Source organism: Mauremys reevesii, linkage group 9 (genome assembly GCF_016161935.1).
Source record: "Mauremys reevesii isolate NIE-2019 linkage group 9, ASM1616193v1, whole genome shotgun sequence".
Lineage (NCBI taxonomy): Eukaryota > Metazoa > Chordata > Testudines > Geoemydidae > Mauremys > Mauremys reevesii.
Genome location: NC_052631.1, coordinates 69,693,940 through 69,712,239, shown reverse-complemented (window position 1 = coordinate 69,712,239; position 18,300 = coordinate 69,693,940). Strand labels below are relative to the sequence as shown.

At 40.8% G+C, this 18,300-nt stretch overlaps 1 long non-coding RNA gene across 1 annotated transcript in view; it reads right to left on the bottom strand.

Annotated features, from left to right (window-relative positions):
- Window positions 1–16,872, bottom strand: part of LOC120372340 — a 36,406-nt gene extending 19,534 nt beyond the window's left edge. The window contains exon 1 of the long non-coding RNA XR_005584907.1: window positions 16,748–16,872. This is a non-coding gene — a long non-coding RNA (uncharacterized LOC120372340). The remainder of the gene's footprint in view (window positions 1–16,747) is intronic.
- Window positions 16,873–18,300: the final 1,428 nt, after the last annotated feature.

Here is an 18,300-nt window from a genome sequence, read left to right as displayed (position 1 = left end):
AACTGCTTGGGCACATAGAAAGCCTTTGTAGAATATACACCTGGGTTCAAGTATGTGGGGTGCTCTAGTCTCCTAACCTGTGCTTCACCGTCTACATTGCTATTTATACCCATGATAGCTGGGCATGCACTATGTGTACTCTACATGCTACTATTAGTGTAAATTAACAAATTCAGCCAAACCACACAACCCTCCTCTGTAATACAGCAGTATTTACCCACCTCACAAGCATTTTGTGAAATCTAATTAACGGGTGCCTGTGAAGAGCTTTGAGATCCAAAAGGAAACAATTGCTTTATAATGCAAAATTAATGAAAACTTCTCATATAGGAAATTGAGGTTCTGCAACACATGAGAATCCATTTCCTATAAGAACTAATACTGCATGCATCAGTCCCAGAGGTAAGAAAAATGATCTATAATGGTCTAGAAGCTCAGCTGGTATAAACTGGCATAGCTCCACTGAAGTTAAAGAAACTCCTCCAAAGTATGCCGGCTTAGGATTGGACCAACCCTGCTTACAATATTATTCATTGTCATCTCATCTCCTTAAATAAAACCTGTAGGTTACAATATATGCCCAACAATTCTTGAAATTAGATTAATTTGATGTGGACTCACAATTTCTATTTAAACGTAACAGTGACAAGCAACAAAATTTCTGCTTAACATTTTTCATCCTTCAAGTCTCCGAGCACTTATTTCACAGAAGTAGACAATGCTTCTCATTTTACAAACAGAGGCACCATATGTCAACAGACAAATTTCCAAAAGAATATATTTTGGGGCTGCCCCAATTTTTGTTCATACCACCTAAAACACCAGGGAGCTGATTTTTATAGGGACAGTAGACATTCTTTTCACTCCGATTTTTGCATGATTGGCACTTCTGAAAAATCATGCCCAAGATGTTTCAAACTCTGTACCAAAAAAACCAGTGGCTGCATCTGAAAACACTGGCATAAGTGACTTGCCCAATCTTTAAACAGCAGATCTGTGGCAGAGGTGAAAATAAAGCCTAGTACCATATTAGCAGATAATCAAGGCCTCCTGTCTTGCCAATTCACCTAATCTTTGAATAATTGTCTTTTAAACTGCCACCACACTTTTTAGATACACTGTAGTCTAGATTAAATTACCATAAAGTGGGTGCAAAAATTGTTGCAAGACCATACACCAAGAATAGTTATCAGTGGTTTACTTTCAAATTAGGGGTCCCACAGAGGTCTGTCTTGGCTTCAATATTTTCCTTCATGACTTCGTTAATGGAATGGAGAGTATGTTTATAAAAATTTACAGATGATACCAAGCTGGGAGGGTTTCCAAGCACTTTGGAGAACAGGATTAGAATTCAAAATTAACTTGACAAATTGGAGAACTGGTCTGAAATGAACAAGGTGAAATTCAGTGAAGACAAGAGCAAAGTATTACACTTAGGAAAGAAAAATCAAACACCCAATTACAAAATGGGATATAACTGGCTAGGCGGTAGTACTGCTGAAAAGGATCCGAAGATTATAATGGATCACAAATTGAATATGAGTCAACAAAGCAATGCAGTTGCAAGAAAAGGCTAATGTGTATTAACAGGAGTGTCACATGTAAGACACAGGAATTGTCTGGAGGTAGTCAGGCCTCAGCTGAAGTACTGTGGCCAGTTCTGGGTGCCACACTTCAAAAAAAAGATGTGGACAAATTGGAGAGAGTACAGAGGAGAGAAACAAAAATGAAAAAGGTTAGAAAATCTGACCTATGAAGAAAGGTTAAAAGAACTGTCATGTTTAGTCTAGAGAAAAGACTGAGAGGGACTCGACAACAGTCTTCAAATATGATAAGGGCTGTCATAAAGAGGATGATGATCAATTGTTCTCCAATGTCCACTGAAGGTAGGACAAGAAGTAATGGGTTTAATCTGCAGCAAGGGAGATTTAGATTAGATATCAGGAAAAACTTTCTAACTATAAATATAGTCAAGCACTGGAACTGGCCAGGGCTGCCCAGAGGATTCAGGGGGCCCGGGGCAAAGCAATTTTTGGGGCCCTTTCCATTAAAAAAAGTTGCAATACTATAGAATACTATATTATCACGGGGGCCCCTGCGGGGCCTAGGGCAAATTGCCCCACTTCCCGGCCTCCCCCCTCCCCTCTGGGCAGCCCTGGAACTGGCTTTCAAGGGAGGTTGTGGAAATTCCCATCCTTGGAGGTTTTTAAAAAAAGGGTAAACAAACACCAGTCAGGGATGGTGTAAGTAAACTTGGTCCTGCCTCAGCACAGAGGACTACAATGGTCTTCTTGAGGTTCCATCAAGTCCTATATTTCTGTTATTCTATGATAACGTTAATATTTCAAAATCACTATTCTGATCAACAGCAATTTTCTTGGCTTAGCCTTAAATAGATTTACAAAGACCTTTTTCCTTTCATTAAGAACTACAGTTCTGTCCTGCAAAATATAACAATTTCAGTTCAGGAGTATGCAACTATTTTCTTTCTGTTCGGATTATGTATTCACAGCTGACTCCATACTCTCAAGATTTGAGGTAAATTCTGAACCCAGAAACTCAAAGTAAAACTAATTAAAATTCAGAATTTCAACTGATTTTTTTTTATTAAAAGTACAGGGTAAGCTCCATGGCAATGATTTGTAAGAGTGACTGGTGAGAGCTGGGAAACAAGTGCTTCTTGCAGCATCTAATACAGGCCCTTTGGCTTCAATTAGATTTACGCATATGCTTAAATACTTTGCCATATGGGAAAGTGATAATGCACGTGGTTTAAATTAAGCATGTCCTTAAACGTTTTCCTGAACTGGAGCCGATTTCCCTGGAAAAAGTAGTGAAAGTTCCATTGTTTAGCCATTTGACACCAGATATTGGAAAAAATCAATGAAAGTACTCAGTACCTCATAGAACCAGGCCCCTACAGCTAGGATGGTCAAAGCCCCAAAATATCATGAGTAACACAAGTTTGCAATGACAGCTGAGGGGTAGAGAACTGGGTGAATCAGTGTGCTGTCACTATTTCTAATTCTTTGGACAGCAGGCCAAATTTGCAGATGCAACCAAGGTAACAAGAAATTCATTCTGGGAGGTCAAAGTGTCAATGAATCTGCCAAGATGCAAGAAACCATTCTGATTATTATCACTATCTCAATTTAGTCTGAAAGTTCTGCTATAGAACAAGTGAGGTTAGAGAGGGTTAAACTTGATACTGTCATTCCAGAGATTATCGAGACTCACAAATAACCCTTTGAATTGTTTCAAATAAGATGAATAAGCACAAGATGAGACAATGGTGATAGAGGGAGGGCACAAAAAGGAGGGAAGCTCCAAAATGCAACTCTTAGTTGTTTTGACATACTCCAAAAGCTGAGGGGGATTTTCTTAGAAATTTAGGCCCCAATCCTTCAAAGGACATGGACCCTTGTACCTATGCAGAGCTCACTGAAATTTATAATCTGGGTCCATTCATCCAGAACTCTCACAGGATCAGATTAGTTATAAATGTATTAACAGCAGTTTTCATTGGGTAAATTACAGTAACTCCTCACTTAATGTTGTAGTTATGTTCCTGAAAAATGTGACTTTAAGCAAAACGATGTTAAGCAAATCCAATTTTCCCATAAGAATTAATGTAAAGGGTGGGGGGAGTTAAGTTCCAGGGAAATGTTTTTCACCAGACAAAAAACTATATATATACATACAGTATAAGTTTTAAACAAACAATTTAACACTGTACACAGCAATGATTGTGAAGCTTGGTTGAGATGGTGCAGTCAGAGGGTGGGATATTTCCCAGGGAATGCCTTACTGCTAAATGATGAACTAGAATTTGGCTGAGCCCTCAAAGGTTAACACATTGTTGTTAATGTAGCCTCACACTCTACAGGGAAGCACAAATGGAAGGAGGGGAGACAGTGTGGCAAACAGAGACAGAGAGACACACCCTGTGTGTGAGAGAGAGAGATGTGCATTGCCCCTTTAAGTACCTTGACACCACTCTAAGTACATTGCCTTTTTAAGTAGATCAGGAAGTTGAGACAGCAGCAGTGGCCAGCAAGCTCCCTCCCTCCTGAGCCCTGTCATGTCCCCACCCTGCTGTATGGAGAAGGGGTAAGTGGGGTGCAGGAGCAGGAGAGAGGGGGACACCCTGAAATTAGTCCTCCTCCATCCCCCCCTTCACAGCAAGCAGGAGGCTCCCGGGAGCAGCTCCAAGGCAGAGGGCAGGAGCAGCACATGGCAGTGGGGTGAAGGACAGATGAACTGCCAGCAATTGATAGCCTGTTGGGCGGCTGCCACACAGGGAACTTAGGGGAACGGGGAGCTAATGGGGGGCTGCCGGTCCACCCTGGTTCCAAGCCCCACCAGCTAGCTGCAATGGGCTACTCTTCCTGCAACCAGTGGACGAAGAGGTGGCTGCCAAACAAAGTTATAAGGGGGCATTGTGCAACTTTAAATGAGCATGTTCTCTAATTGATCAGCAACGAAAGAACATTAACCAGGAATACTTTAAGTGAGGTGTTACTATTCTTACTAAAATATGCTACATATACCGGAAATGACAACTCTAATAAAGAGATACGGCAAATGGAAGAGAGATATTCTGACATCATCTCATATTTATTATCACCAGACTTCTTTCTTTAGGAGTTAGCATAGACATAGAGAGGATCTGCAGATGTTATAGCATCAGTGGTTACTGCTGCAGTAACAAGTTCTGGTGTTCCACATTGAATCCCAGAATTACAATCAAGACAATAGACTGGAGAATGAGATGAAAAAAGATACACTGGCAGTAGAAAAGGAATATGTCAACAGCCATATTTGGGGGCAGGAAATAGGGAATAAAAAAAAATCAAAGGAGAAATGTTCTGGAGGGGTGAAATTACCAGTTAAGTAAAGTAACTAAGAGAACATAAAGAATAAATGGTGGAAGAAGTGAGAGAGAAAATCACAATAATTAATAGAACCCTGATAACCTAAGCATAATAAAAGCAGCAAGAGAATGAGAACTGTACACCTCTGTAAAGCAGAGGGAAAATGGCAATGGATAACTAGGATCACTAAAATCTGCAGTCAACTCCAGCCCATTGCTATCTTTAAACAAAGAACAGAAATAGTGTAAATGAGTTGCAAACGAATGGAAAAGATACAAATCAAATATACATTGCAAAAATATGCCACTGGGTTGTGAACAACACCTATTATACCCCACTTAGCATGATATCTTAAAGTCATGAAAAACATCATGACTATAAAGGACCTTCTCCTATAAGAACTTCAGATTCAAAACACTATATTCTGCCTGTATACATGGGTAATCTTTATATAAACACAAACCTGTCTCGAAAAACTTCTTCCTAGTTTTGATCAGGCCATTTGTACCTGAAGTCATTTGTAGTATCGTTTTGTTTGATTTCATCTGTGCAGCTTCATCTGCTTAGAACATTTTCTTTGGTCAGGGTTTTGACACCTCTGCGTGAGATATTGTTTAACACCTCATCAGCTGGTATACATATGCTAATAATTGCTCTTTAGCACCTGTTTACACCTTTGCCGCTGTTCAGACACACACAACTATCAAAAAAGATCTGCTTATGCCGCTCTTTCTGGTATTTATGAAACTGCTTGGAATAAACTGTTCACCACAGAAATGATGTTCACAAAGTAACATTTAGGGGGCGGAGCTAGGCTGAGGAGGGGCCTATAAAAGCGGCCGCCCAGCCCGGCAGCGGCACGGGAGCCGGCCAACAGGGCTGCTAACAGAGGAGTTTGAGTGGGAGTTTACATGGGGAGGCGGAAGGGGGCGGCACCGTGTTTCCTGTGTTCCCTAGGTAGGAACGCCGAGCGAGGCCGAGACAGCAGCAGCCATCAGCCAAGCAGCAGAGGACACACTGAGGATGATAGCATGCAGCAGCTGCAGTATGTACATGGTCCTAGCGGGGGACCCAGAACAGTACTATGTATGCATGAAGTGCCGCCTAATAGAGCTGCTGGAGGAAAAGATCCATGGTCTAGAGCTGCAGGTAGAAACCCTGGTAGAGCATAGAAGGGAGTTCGAGCAGCTGATGGAGCAATGGCAAGCAGTGGCTGAAGGGGAATGCCCAGGAGTACAGGGGGAAGCAGGGGCTAAGGCCAGTGAGGGGGGACTGCCAGATGAGGAATATGGGCAGTGGAAGCATGTGACCGTGAGAAGCAGGAAGGGGAAAAGGAGAGCCAGTGAAGGAGAAATAGAGCTAAGGAACAGGTTTGAAGGTTTGGAGAATGAGGAAGGGGTACAGCAGGTGGTAGCTGACGGTGGGAGGGCAAGGAAAAAGAGAAGAGCGACTAGTCCGATAGAAAGAGGGGAGGAGTCGATGGAGGCAGCACCAAGTTTGGGCCCAGGGAGGATGCAGGATGGCTTAAGGGGAACCCAAGGGATGATAGGAATGGAAGGAGCTTGCAACCAGGGGGGACGGAGGATAGATTAGAGGACCGCACTGTCCCCAGGCAAAGGCAGGTCTATCTGATTGGGGATTCCATACTGAGAAGGTTGGACAGGCCTGTGACCAGGGCCGATCCAGAGAACAGAAGGGTGTGCTGTCTACCGGGTGCTAAAATATGGGATGTGGACCTGAGGTTGAAAAGGATCCTAAGAGGAGCAGGTAAGAACCCGTTGATCATCCTTCATGTAGGAACAAATGACACGGCTAGATTCTCGCTAGAGAGGATCAAGGGAGACTATGCCAGGTTGGGTAAGACGCTCAAGGAAATTGAGGCTCAGGTGATCTTCAGTGGGATTCTACCTGTCCCTAGGGAAGGGCGCCAAAGGGGTGACAAGATCGTGACGATAAATAGTTGGCTGAGGGAGTGGTGTTACAAGGAGGGCTTTGGGATGTATGGGCACTGGGAGGCTTTCGGGGACAGAGAACTGTTCTCAAGGGATGGGCTCCACCTAAGTAGGGAAGGAAGTAGAATTCTAGGAGGGAGGCTGGCTCATCTGATTAAAAGAGCTTTAAACTAGACATTGGGGGGAGACGGTTGGGAGAGGTCCAGGTACTCTCCACGCCAAATTTATACATTGAGAGTGAGAACAAGAGGATAACAACAGATATAGCCAGAGGGGGAGGGTTAGGTATAAGGAAGAGGAGGGGGACGGATACTAGACCGACAGGTCATATTGGTAGTACTGTGTCCCTACCAAGTTGGGTGAAAAGGGTGAGAGGAGCCAAACAGCAAAAATTAGGATGTTTGTTCACCAATGCAAGAAGCTTAGGTAACAAAATGGAGGAACTGGAGCTCCTGGTCCGAGAATTGAAACCGGATATCGTAGGAATAACCGAAACATGGTGGAACGGTAGCCATGACTGGAGTACAGGTATGGAAGGGTATGTGCTGTTTAGGAAAGACCGAAACAAAGGTAAAGGTGGGGGAGTAGCATTGTATGTCAATAATGAGGTGAAATGTAACGAAATAACTAGCAATGCAATGGATAATACGGAGTCTGTTTGGGCAATGGTGACATTGGGGAAGAAAACTACTAGAGCATCCCCTGGGATAGTGATTGGGATGTGCTATAGACCGCCGGGATCTAGCCTGGATATGGATAGAGAGCTCTTTAATGTTTTTAAGGAGGTAAATACTAATAGGAACTGTATGATCATGGGAGACTTTAACTTCCCAGATATAGATTGGGAAACAAATGCTAGTAATAATAATAGGGCTCAGCTTTTCCTAGACGTGATAGCTGATGAATTCCTTCATCAAGTAGTTGCTGAACCGACGAGGGGGGATGCCATTTTAGGTCTGATTTTGGTGAGTAACGAGGACCTTGTTGAGGAAATAGTTGTAGGGGACAACCTTGGCTCAAGTGATCATGAGCTAATTCGTTTCAAAATAAATGGAAGGATAAACAAAATTGCATCTGAGACTAAGGTTTACGATTTCAAAAGGGCTAACTTTACTAAATTAAGGCGACTAGTTAGGGAAGTGGATTGGACTAACATATTTAGGGATCTAAAGGCGGAGGACGCCTGGGGTTACTTCAGGTTGAAATTGCAGGAGCTGTCAGAGGCCTGTATCCTGAGAAAGGGAAAACAGTTCATAGGTAGCAGTTTTAGACCGAGCTGGCTGAGCAAGCGTCTCAGAGGGGTGATTAAGAAAAAACAGAAAGCGTACAAGGACTGGAAAATGGGAGGGATCAGCAAAGAAACCTACCTTATTGAGGTCAGAGGGCGTAGGGAAGCAGTGAGAAAGGCAAAGAGCCGGGTGGAGATGGACCTAGCGAAGGGGATTAAAACCAATAGCAAAAGGTTTTTTAGCCATATAAATAGGAAGAAAACCAAGAAGGAAGAAGTGGGACCGCTTAAAACTTTAAACGGAGTGGAGATTAGGGATAATCTTGGCGTGGCACAATATCTAAACGAATATTTTGCCTCGGTCTTTAATGAGGCTAATGAAGGGCTAAGGAATAGTGGGACTGACGGGAATGAAGATATGGGGGTAGACATTACGGTATCTAAGGTAGAAGCCAAACTTGAACAGCTTAACGGAAGTAAATCAGGGGGCCGGATAATCTTCATCCTAGAATATTAAGGGAATTGGCGAGTGAAATTGCAAGCCCGTTAGCGATGATTTTTAATAAATCTCTAAACTCGGGGGTTGTACCGTTGGACTGGAGATTAGCTAATATAGTTCCTATATTCAAGAAGGGGAAAAAAATTGACCCAGGTAACTACAGGCGTGTTAGTTTAACATCTGTAATATGCAAAGTCATGGAAAAAATTTTAAAGGACAGAGTGGTTACGGACCTTGAGGCCGATGGCAACTGGGACAAATTACAGCATGGTTTTATGAAAGGTAGATCGTGCCAAACCAACCTGATCTCCTACTTTGAGAAAGTAACAGATTTTTTAGACAAGGGAAATGCGGTGGATCTAATATATCTTGATTTCAGTAAGGCATTTGATACGGTACCGCATGAGGAATTACTGGTTAAATTGGAAAAGATGGGGATTGAAATGAAAATCCAGAGGTGGATAAGGAGCTGGTTAAAGGGGAGACTGCAGAGGGTCCTATTGAAGGGTGATCTGTCGGGTTGGAGGGGGGTTACCAGTGGAGTTCCTCAAGGTTCGGTTTTGGGTCCGATTTTATTTAATCTATTTATCGCTGACCTCGGAACCAAAAGTAGCAGTGGACTGATAAAGTTTGCGGATGACACCAAGTTGGGAGGTATTGCCAATTCGGAAAAGGATCGGGATATCCTCCAGGGAGATTTGGATGACCTTGTAAACTGGAGTATTAGTAACAGGATGAAATTCAATAATGAGAAGTGTAAGGTTATGCATTTAGGGATGACTAACAAGAATTTTAGTTATAAGCTGGGGACGCACCAGTTGGAAGTAATGGAGGAGGAGAAGGACCTAGGAGTCCTGGTTGATCGTAGGATGACTATGAGTAGGCAATGTGATGTGGCCGTTAAAAAAGCTAATGCGGTCTTGGGATGCATTAGGCGAGGTATTTCTAGTAGAGATAAGGAAGTGCTAGTCCCGTTATACAAGGCGTTGGTGAGACCTCCTTTGGAGTATTGTGTGCAGTTTTGGTCTCCCATGTTTAAGAAGGATGAATTCAAACTGGAACGGGTACAAAGAAGGGCCACTAGAATGATCCGAGGAATGGAAAGACTGTCGTATGAAAGGAGACTTGAGGAGCTCGGTTTGTTTTACTTAACCAAAAGAAGGTTGAGAGGAGATATGATTGCACTCTTTAAATATATCAGAGGGATAAATACCAGGGAAGGAGAGGAATTATTTCAGCTCAGTGCTAATGTGGACACGAGGACAAACGGATATAAATTGTCAGTCAGGAAATTTAGGCTTGAAATTAGACGAAGGTTTCTAACCATCAGAGGAGTGCAATTCTGGAACAGCCTACCGAGGGAAACGGTGGGGGCGAAGGACCTCCATGACTTTAAGATTAAGCTGGATAAGTTTATGGAGGGGATGGTATGATAGGATAATGGGTTTAGTCAATAGGTCAATAACGTGCCACACTGGTAATTAGTACAAAGGGTCAATGTTGGGATATTGTTAGCCTTTTCCAGAGGGTCTGGCTGGAGAGTCTTGCCCACATGCTCGGGGTTCAGCTGATCGCCATATTTGGTGTCGGGAAGATTGGCAGTGGCCCTGGAGGTTTTTCGCCTTCCTCCGAAGCATGGGGCAGGGGTCGCTTGCTGGTGGATTATCTGCTACTTGAAGTCTTTAAATCATGATTTGGAGCATTCAACAGCAGAGTCAAGGGAGAGAATTAGTTCAGGAGTGGGTGGATCGGCTTATGTGGCCTGCATCTTGCAGGAGGTCAGACTAGATGATCATAATGGTCCCCTCTGATCTTGAATTCTATGATTTAACTTTGGCTGTGTCTAATTTGTGGAAGTTTGCCACAAATTTTCCACCTCTTCAGAGAAACTGGTGGAAGATGCAGTGTAAATCATGTTCCCATGGCCAGAACCATTTTTACTCTTTTAGTTACACTGTGGAAAAGCAAGTCAAATAGAAACAATGGTAAAGAAATGGCCCTAGCAGCCGGAGACTTATCTGCAATGCAGCTCCAAAGGGTCCTAACCCTGATTCTTATCTGGTGGGAATTTACTGGCAAATTTCTGTATAGTAGACGGGGCTGAAAATGAGGGCTAAAACATCACAGTTTTTAAATTCAGCATGCTTTATTCTAGCATAATTTATAGAGATATGATTAGTCCAGATATAGTACTAATATTAAAAGAGGCAATGAGAGGGGTAGAAAAGTATTAATACAATTAACAATATTTACAACAATTTATATCCCAGAATGTGCTGCAGACTGCCTCACATGCAGAGAGATTGCTTTAGCCATAAACACTGAAACACAGTCTACTGCTGGGGTGGGCCAGGGGTCATTCTGTATCTCCAATACTACACAATGTTGTCCCCGTCCTAGCTACTTGCAATGAAACTTCAGGTGAGTTATAATAGTCTATCTTACTGAGAATTTTTTCCCCTAAAACTTGATTCTGCCATGACTCATTTAATGTATACTATTTTCAGGTCTCCTATAATCACATCCTTACTATGGGCAAAATCCTGTTGAGCAGGAGTTCTAGGTAAGAACATCATGTAAGAACCTCTTCCACTCTCCTCCCACAGCCATGTTTTACAGTTCTTCTACACTCTCTCTCTCACACATACACACACACACACAGAATACTCCACAAGCCTTGCAAACAGAGCTTGTAAGTTCCTTGAACCATGTCAATAACTGCAAATGAGCTTACAGAAACCATAGCTGTTGTTTAGAGTTTACAAGGTTGACCCATACAGAGAAGCACAGCAATATGAGAGTCATGAATGGTCCATAATGGTCAGCATGGAGTCACACTGTTCACAGGGAGTCTGAAAAGAAATGCAGAGACATGGGCCCTTCACTCAAATGACCCAGTCACTTGCAGGTTGACTCAGTTTTATGGGACTCCCTCACTGATGTTCAGGAGCATGTTCAGAGCTAGGGGCAGAATGTCCCTGCATATTCTGTGTGGGTGGGTTTGCCAAAAACTAAAAAAAAAAACCAAACCAAACCAAACCCCTGACACTCATAGCCAGCTGAATGCCCTTGAAAGAAACTGAAGCTGAACTAGTGAGTTTTTTTCCACACATAAGAGATAATAGGATCAACAATGGGATAGTGAACATCATCTGGGTTCGTTTCAGGTAAACATGCTGTCTCGACAACAAAAACCCGCTCTCCTCAAATCCACCCCAGGCCTTTCTGTTTCCTGGGGGATAAATGGGAACAAATTGTATTAAATCTTGAGAGAACGGACTTATGAAATTTTCAGTCCTACCTGCTTCTGACAACGCTGGGAAAGAATAGCTTTTTGTGTGGTACTTCTTCGCTTCCGCCTCCAGATCTGGTCAGAGTGAGGAAGTACAGAAGATGACAAAATTGAGGAATATTTCAAGATGAAGGCTATACAAACATTTTCCATGGTTCAGTTTGGTTTTGCTTAGAGTTTGAGAAATGCTTAAAGGCTGAATGTTCTATCCATCCTTTATGTAGACAACAATATTTACCCTCCCCAACAAAGATTTTATTGATGGAGTTGAGCAGATTAGAGAGACAACTGAAAAGACTGATAAATATACAATTAAAAACAGAAATATAATCTTTCTGTTGAACTATTCAAAACATAGAGCCTCTCACTATATAAAAAAAATCTTTTTCTGCAATAATTCTTGTGTTTTTTCCCCATGGTATCAAAGGTACATACATGAATAGATTACTTTTTAATGTCAATGAATGCAAAGAGCAAAGAGAATTTTTCCCTGGTTGAGGTTGCTATGGTGAAGAAGGTATACGCGAGGAGTCATGGCCAAGAGATATAGTTGGAAATGAAAAAGAAAAGCAAATGCTAGAGAAAAGTAAAGGCACACAGAAAACTTGTGTGGCTGAAACCAGCTCATAATCACATACTTAAATCAAATATGAAGGGTACATTTTTCAGTGTATTAAACTGGGGCACTGTGTGATAATAAGGGGAGTTGAAGTTTCCTAGCTAAAAAGCCCATGCACTAGTTTTGTAATTACTACATGAACATTAGGTGCAAATCTGGAAACCTCCCCACACTACAACCAAGTGCAGCATTAGCATTGCATTGATTTACGCTACATGAGTAGGTTGGAAAAAGTGCAGCTATGAGGAGAGTGTTGACAGTTCTGTGTCTGTAATACAGTCGCCCTCAGATACCTTTCCATCCCAGCCTTTTCTCGGGGAATTTTTCCAGATGACTGGGAATTTTCATACAGGTGCCAAACAGTTTACTTAAAATGTTGGCTGTGAATTACCAGTATTGCAAATTATCTTTCCTATCTGTAAGGAGGCAGCCGCTAAATGCAAGTCTTTTGGGGTAGCATGACAAAGCCAACACACTCATTTCTAATTGAAAACATTCAAATGTCCTCAAATTGATGACAACAAAGGAGAACATCAGCTGGGGAAGAAGAATAAGCAATGTTGCAGAAAAGAATGTCTAACCTGCCTCTGCAGAATCAGACACTGTAACCCTGAGAGATTTGCACATTCCTATAAAACATGACACTCACACTTCTACTTCAGTTATTAGAATGGCCTAAATCTCACGGCAAAGGAATAACATTAGTGCTTTCAGGCTTGAGTTCTCAAAATATCTTGTAGCATAATTTGGCTTTATGTTGTTAGCAAGTCTATAGCCAAACTTTGCACTCCCTCCTGAGCTATTCTAGGGTATCTTGTGCAGCTGTGGTATAGGAAACTATGAAGGGACAGAAATTTGCCCACTTTAATTTGAAGAAAGGAATAAATTGCATGCAGCTTGCCAGCTCCTTGACATTAAAAATGATGGGGTCTGACAGTTCTAGGGTTAAGTAGCCACTCATTCAGTACAGCATCGTTTATCTGCCAACAATGTATGTCTCTTGTTGTTACTTCAAAGGAAAAATTCAATAAAAATTTAAATAAAAACAGAGCTGTCAGTGTAATGCTTTAATATTTTAAACCACATGCATTCCTCTTCCTTTGCAAAGTGCTTTCTTACTTCCTGAAATAGTCCTATAATATACAATTCTCATTATTAAAATGAAAGAAAGCTAGTATCCTCTTTAAACATCTACACTTTCTGAAATACTAACATTAATTTTTAATAGATAGCATTATGAAACAGAGTGCAGTGTTTTAAGAATACTGTAGCATGTTTAAGACCTCTCTACATCTAGATGGAGAGGGTTATAATAAACACACTGCAGTACTCTAACATATCTATGCATATAATTCCATACACTATGCTGCATGGTTAAGCACTCAAGGTTGTGTGTACAATATCAATTATTTCATTTCCTAACTTAAATTGCTCCCCCCATAAATATGCAATTACACACACAGTCTCTCAAATACAACATGTTGTTAGTCTGCAGAGCCTTTGCTTTATACACTATACAAGTTTTGAAATGAATGAAGCAAGGGCTCCCATGTATTATTTAATGTCTGATCCAAAGCCCATTGAAATCAAAGGATCTTGCATTTTCCCTAAGTTTTTCACTGGGCAACTCCACACTTAATGAGTCTAGCAATTAAAAAGCCTGCAATAGATATTGCCAGGATACAGAGTATAACTTTCAAAAGCTTCTAGTTCCATCAAATCCAATTCAGTTTTTACTAGAACACTAGAAGTCTCTCCCATATTAATGAGTGCATGTCTGTGTGTATTCCTTCTCTCTCACTCTCTCCTGCCCCTTCCATAGTATGTATGTATATAATAACAAAATAAGGGTGTATTTGGGGACTGTTTCTTGTAATTCCAGAACTTAGCTCTGAAAGGTAAATACTTCACAGAAAACAGTTATTGGGCATGTATAGAAGATTCAGAATGTAATGGCTTTAATAAAACTGGGCTTTTTTGTACTAAATTGATAGCATTCACTAAAAATCAAATTACCAGTCTCCCAAATCAATTAATTCATATTAAGAAATAAAATTGTAAAAGGTCAAGTTTATACACATACACCCTCCCACACACTTATATTTGATTTAAAAAGTTACTCCCAGACAGAAATAATTTTGTTCCAGGGGAAAAATATTTCATTCCAGAGTAAAGTTTTATAGCTAAGTTACAAATTACAGTACTGAAGTTTTGCAGAGAAAATTATGATGAAAATTGACATTCAACATTAGCTTTACTGGTCCAAATATAATTATTAAAATAATAATCATTAACTAACTCAGGTATATGTTTAGTGCCTTGAATACTTATTCCCCATTAGGTGCAGAAATATCCTCAATGCTTTTTGAGGGAAGTTGTAAACGTGCAAATTCTCTAGTTAGTAAAAGTGTTAACTATAAAATTCTTTGATAAATTACGAAAGAATGGACCTAAAATATAGGCAATAAAACTCAATGAGTATCTTAAATACTAACAAACCCATTGCTGAGAACCATGGTCACTGAGCTAATATAATTAGCAGCTCATGTAATGGATAATGTAATTAGCTTAACACATTAAAGTTATTGGCAAGGTCCTAGGGACCTTGGCAATAAAAAAACCCAACAAACTTGAACCCGATACAAGCAGTAGGTGTGCACTGACAGCATTCAGACAGCTGTCCCATAACACTCTTAACATCACAGATTCAAGTTTGCTAAACAACAGCTCAACCATTTCCACTGTTTTGCAGAAAAACCCTGCAGTGAGGAAAGCAAAAATACCCATAAGTCAAAACTCCTTCATGCCCGAAATACAGTTATGAAGTAAAACCAAGGACAGTCATATGGGAACACACAAAACAAGACACCAAAACAGTCTTGCACACAAAACCAAATCAAAACCAACTATCAAGCTATACAACCATGCCTGAATGCCCCACATTGCCTGAAGATACTTTGGAACAGAATTGAGGATGACATGATGTTCAGTTGAATGCTCCTTGATTCTGCATCCAGCCTGTGAGAATATGCCACCTTCTTAAAAGTAAGTGAAATAGAAAGAAATGAGTAATAACCTCCCCCATAAATGGAGCTATATTACTCAGTACTAGAAAAGAAGAAGCTGCAGTCTAGAGCAATAGTCTGCTGCTGTTCAAAAGGGCTATCTTATGGCCGCAGCTGGTTGACTACTGGAGATTTAAAGGGCCAGCTGTCAGAGCAGAGCATGCTGGAAAGCACTGAATCCTCACTGGAAATTCACTGATTATTATTATTATTATTTTTTTTTTTAAGAAAAGTACAGGCACAATTTTTTCATCCTCTACCAAATCAGTAACGAGAAAGGGAGGACACAAACTTGACACCAAACAGTAGGTAGTATAAATGGGGGCACAGCAGTAGGGTCCCAGATAACTAGGTACCACTGTTCATTTAATAAATTATGCACTTTACCTAGTCTTATGTTGGACTTTGAATGGAATTGAGGATTGAGAAAAATATGCAGACCCAGAAGGATTTGTTGAGAAGCTGAGCAGACTTGATTGCAAGAAATAGTCACAGAGTAACTTCTAGTTCCCCTGGGCTGGTCTCTGTATACAGTGTTCTTCTTAATTTGCCCTGGACCCTTTTTGAATCACACTTTTCTGGTCTTCCAGTAGTTTACCCAATAGAGAATAAGAGTTCCCCAGTTGTGCTGAAAGGTCAAATAATGTCCTCATGCTCTCATTGGTCCCTTCATTTTACTCCTTTCATGTAATTCCCAGAGTAGTGCTTCTTCTTTATCATATAGGTCAAGATTTTCACAAGTGACTAGTGATTTGAGGTGGCTAAAGTGAGACACCCTCAAGGGGACTGATTTCCATGTTCAGGGACTGATTTATGTGTTAAAATTACCAGGTATGGCCTTAAGTGCCAGAGGTTTCCTGGCCCTACTTGCAGGCTAAGAAGCTCTGTAAAGAAGTGTGCAAGCTGGGTCTTCAATACTAAGTTTGTAAGGAGCCAGCCTGCATTGAGTTGTGCTTCTGCCTTAGGGAGAAGCCTGCTTTCTCTCTGCTTTTAGTTCTAATGTTAGCATTCTGGATTTTAAAAAATGGAGCAGTGTTACATTGTTTTATCTAACTTCTCTGTGTGTATGCTGTGAATGAAACAAATATGGTTCTAGGATTGGAATATCATTGTTCTCCACAAACACAAACCAGCAAATTTATAACTTCATTCTTTCACAGTTTGATACTTACAAAATTTGCATGAAAACATGCCAAACCAAGGAAAAAATATACTCACCTGCCCTTTTCCAATGCCAGCACTGCTACACTGAGAAAAGGGATAAAAAAGCCAATAATCCTTCACTCAGTTGCTAGGAAACTATAACAAAGTTGCTAAGGAACCCCAGATGGACTGAGTACTGGCTGATGAACCATTTATAAGTGGGGAAGTGTCATTGGGTTCTATGTTAAGTTTGATTTAATTTAATATCTTAATTCATGAGTGAATGGTAGGACAAAAGGGCATGTTAAATAAATAATGATATGTGGAGATATACTTATCTCATAGAGCTAGAGGAGACCCTGAAAGGTCATTGAGTCCAGCCCCCTGCCTTTACTAGCAGGACCAAGTACTGATTTTTGCCTATGAGCCCTAAGTGGCTCCCTCAAGGATTGAATTAATAACCTAGAGCTTTGCAGGCTAATGCTCAACCCACTGAACTATCCCTGCCCCCCAAATGTTAGTAATATTTACAGCTGATACTAAACTGAGAGATGTTGCAGACACTAGGGAAGGTATAGAAATGAAACACAAGATTCTTGGGAGATTAAACACATTGAGAGAGCATCAACATACATTTCAACTTGGAAAATACAGATTAAGTACACCTGGGAGAAACTAACCAGGAAAATGTATACTTTAGGGGAAGGAAAACTCTGAAAAGCTATGGAGTGACCGTGCACAGCAAATTGCACATGAGTTTGCAATGCAATACTGCAGCAAGAAGACTGACTCAGGGGCTTGTGAATATGGACTCTTAGCATGTGATAACCTAAGGACACTACAGAAATTTTAGTGAGCAGTAGCAGGGTCCCCACAGCCACTTAGCATTGAGCAAGCTAGTGTGTTGCAGATTTACACACTGTCTTGCCATGCACTGTTTGTGTAGACAAGCCCTCAATTTTGGGAAGAACAGGTCAGAAATTTTCATCTAAACTTTTCTTTTTAAACACAAAATATGGCATTTTGGAAAAATGAAAATTTTTACAGAAAACATTTGTTTTCTTAAGAAACAAAAAATCAGGTTTTCAACTAAATAAAATAATAAAAAAGAACGTAGAAAATGTTAACAAAAAACTTTTTCCCAGGAAAAAGAAAAAAATCTTGAGCAAGTCTGCTTCGGAATCCTGTAAGGATAAGTGTCAGGTTACTATAATGGTAGTGACTATGCAAATGAAATGTTGTACAGTTAGTATGGGCATGGCTATATTAATTACTGCATCAAGGCCATGGAAATGTGCCAAGTCTGAACTAACTGAAAAATATGGGAGCAGCAGTCACTCTCAGTCCCTGAAGATACTGGAAATGGAGCCACTTTACCTAGGAAAGTAGGTCAGGCTTCTCAACATCTGAGAAGACAACAATAAGGGTAAGAAATGTCAGAGGTAGGTATATTTTTGGATGTTTGTATCTTATATGTACGGTACTTAGCATGTAGGATCAGACGTGAACCTAATATTAGATTTTGTTTTAGTCCAAATGAATCATCCTTCTGCTTTCCCTGGAATATATATATATGCAGGAACCATATTGAACTAACCCCAAATAAAAAGATCTGGATGATAATGAAA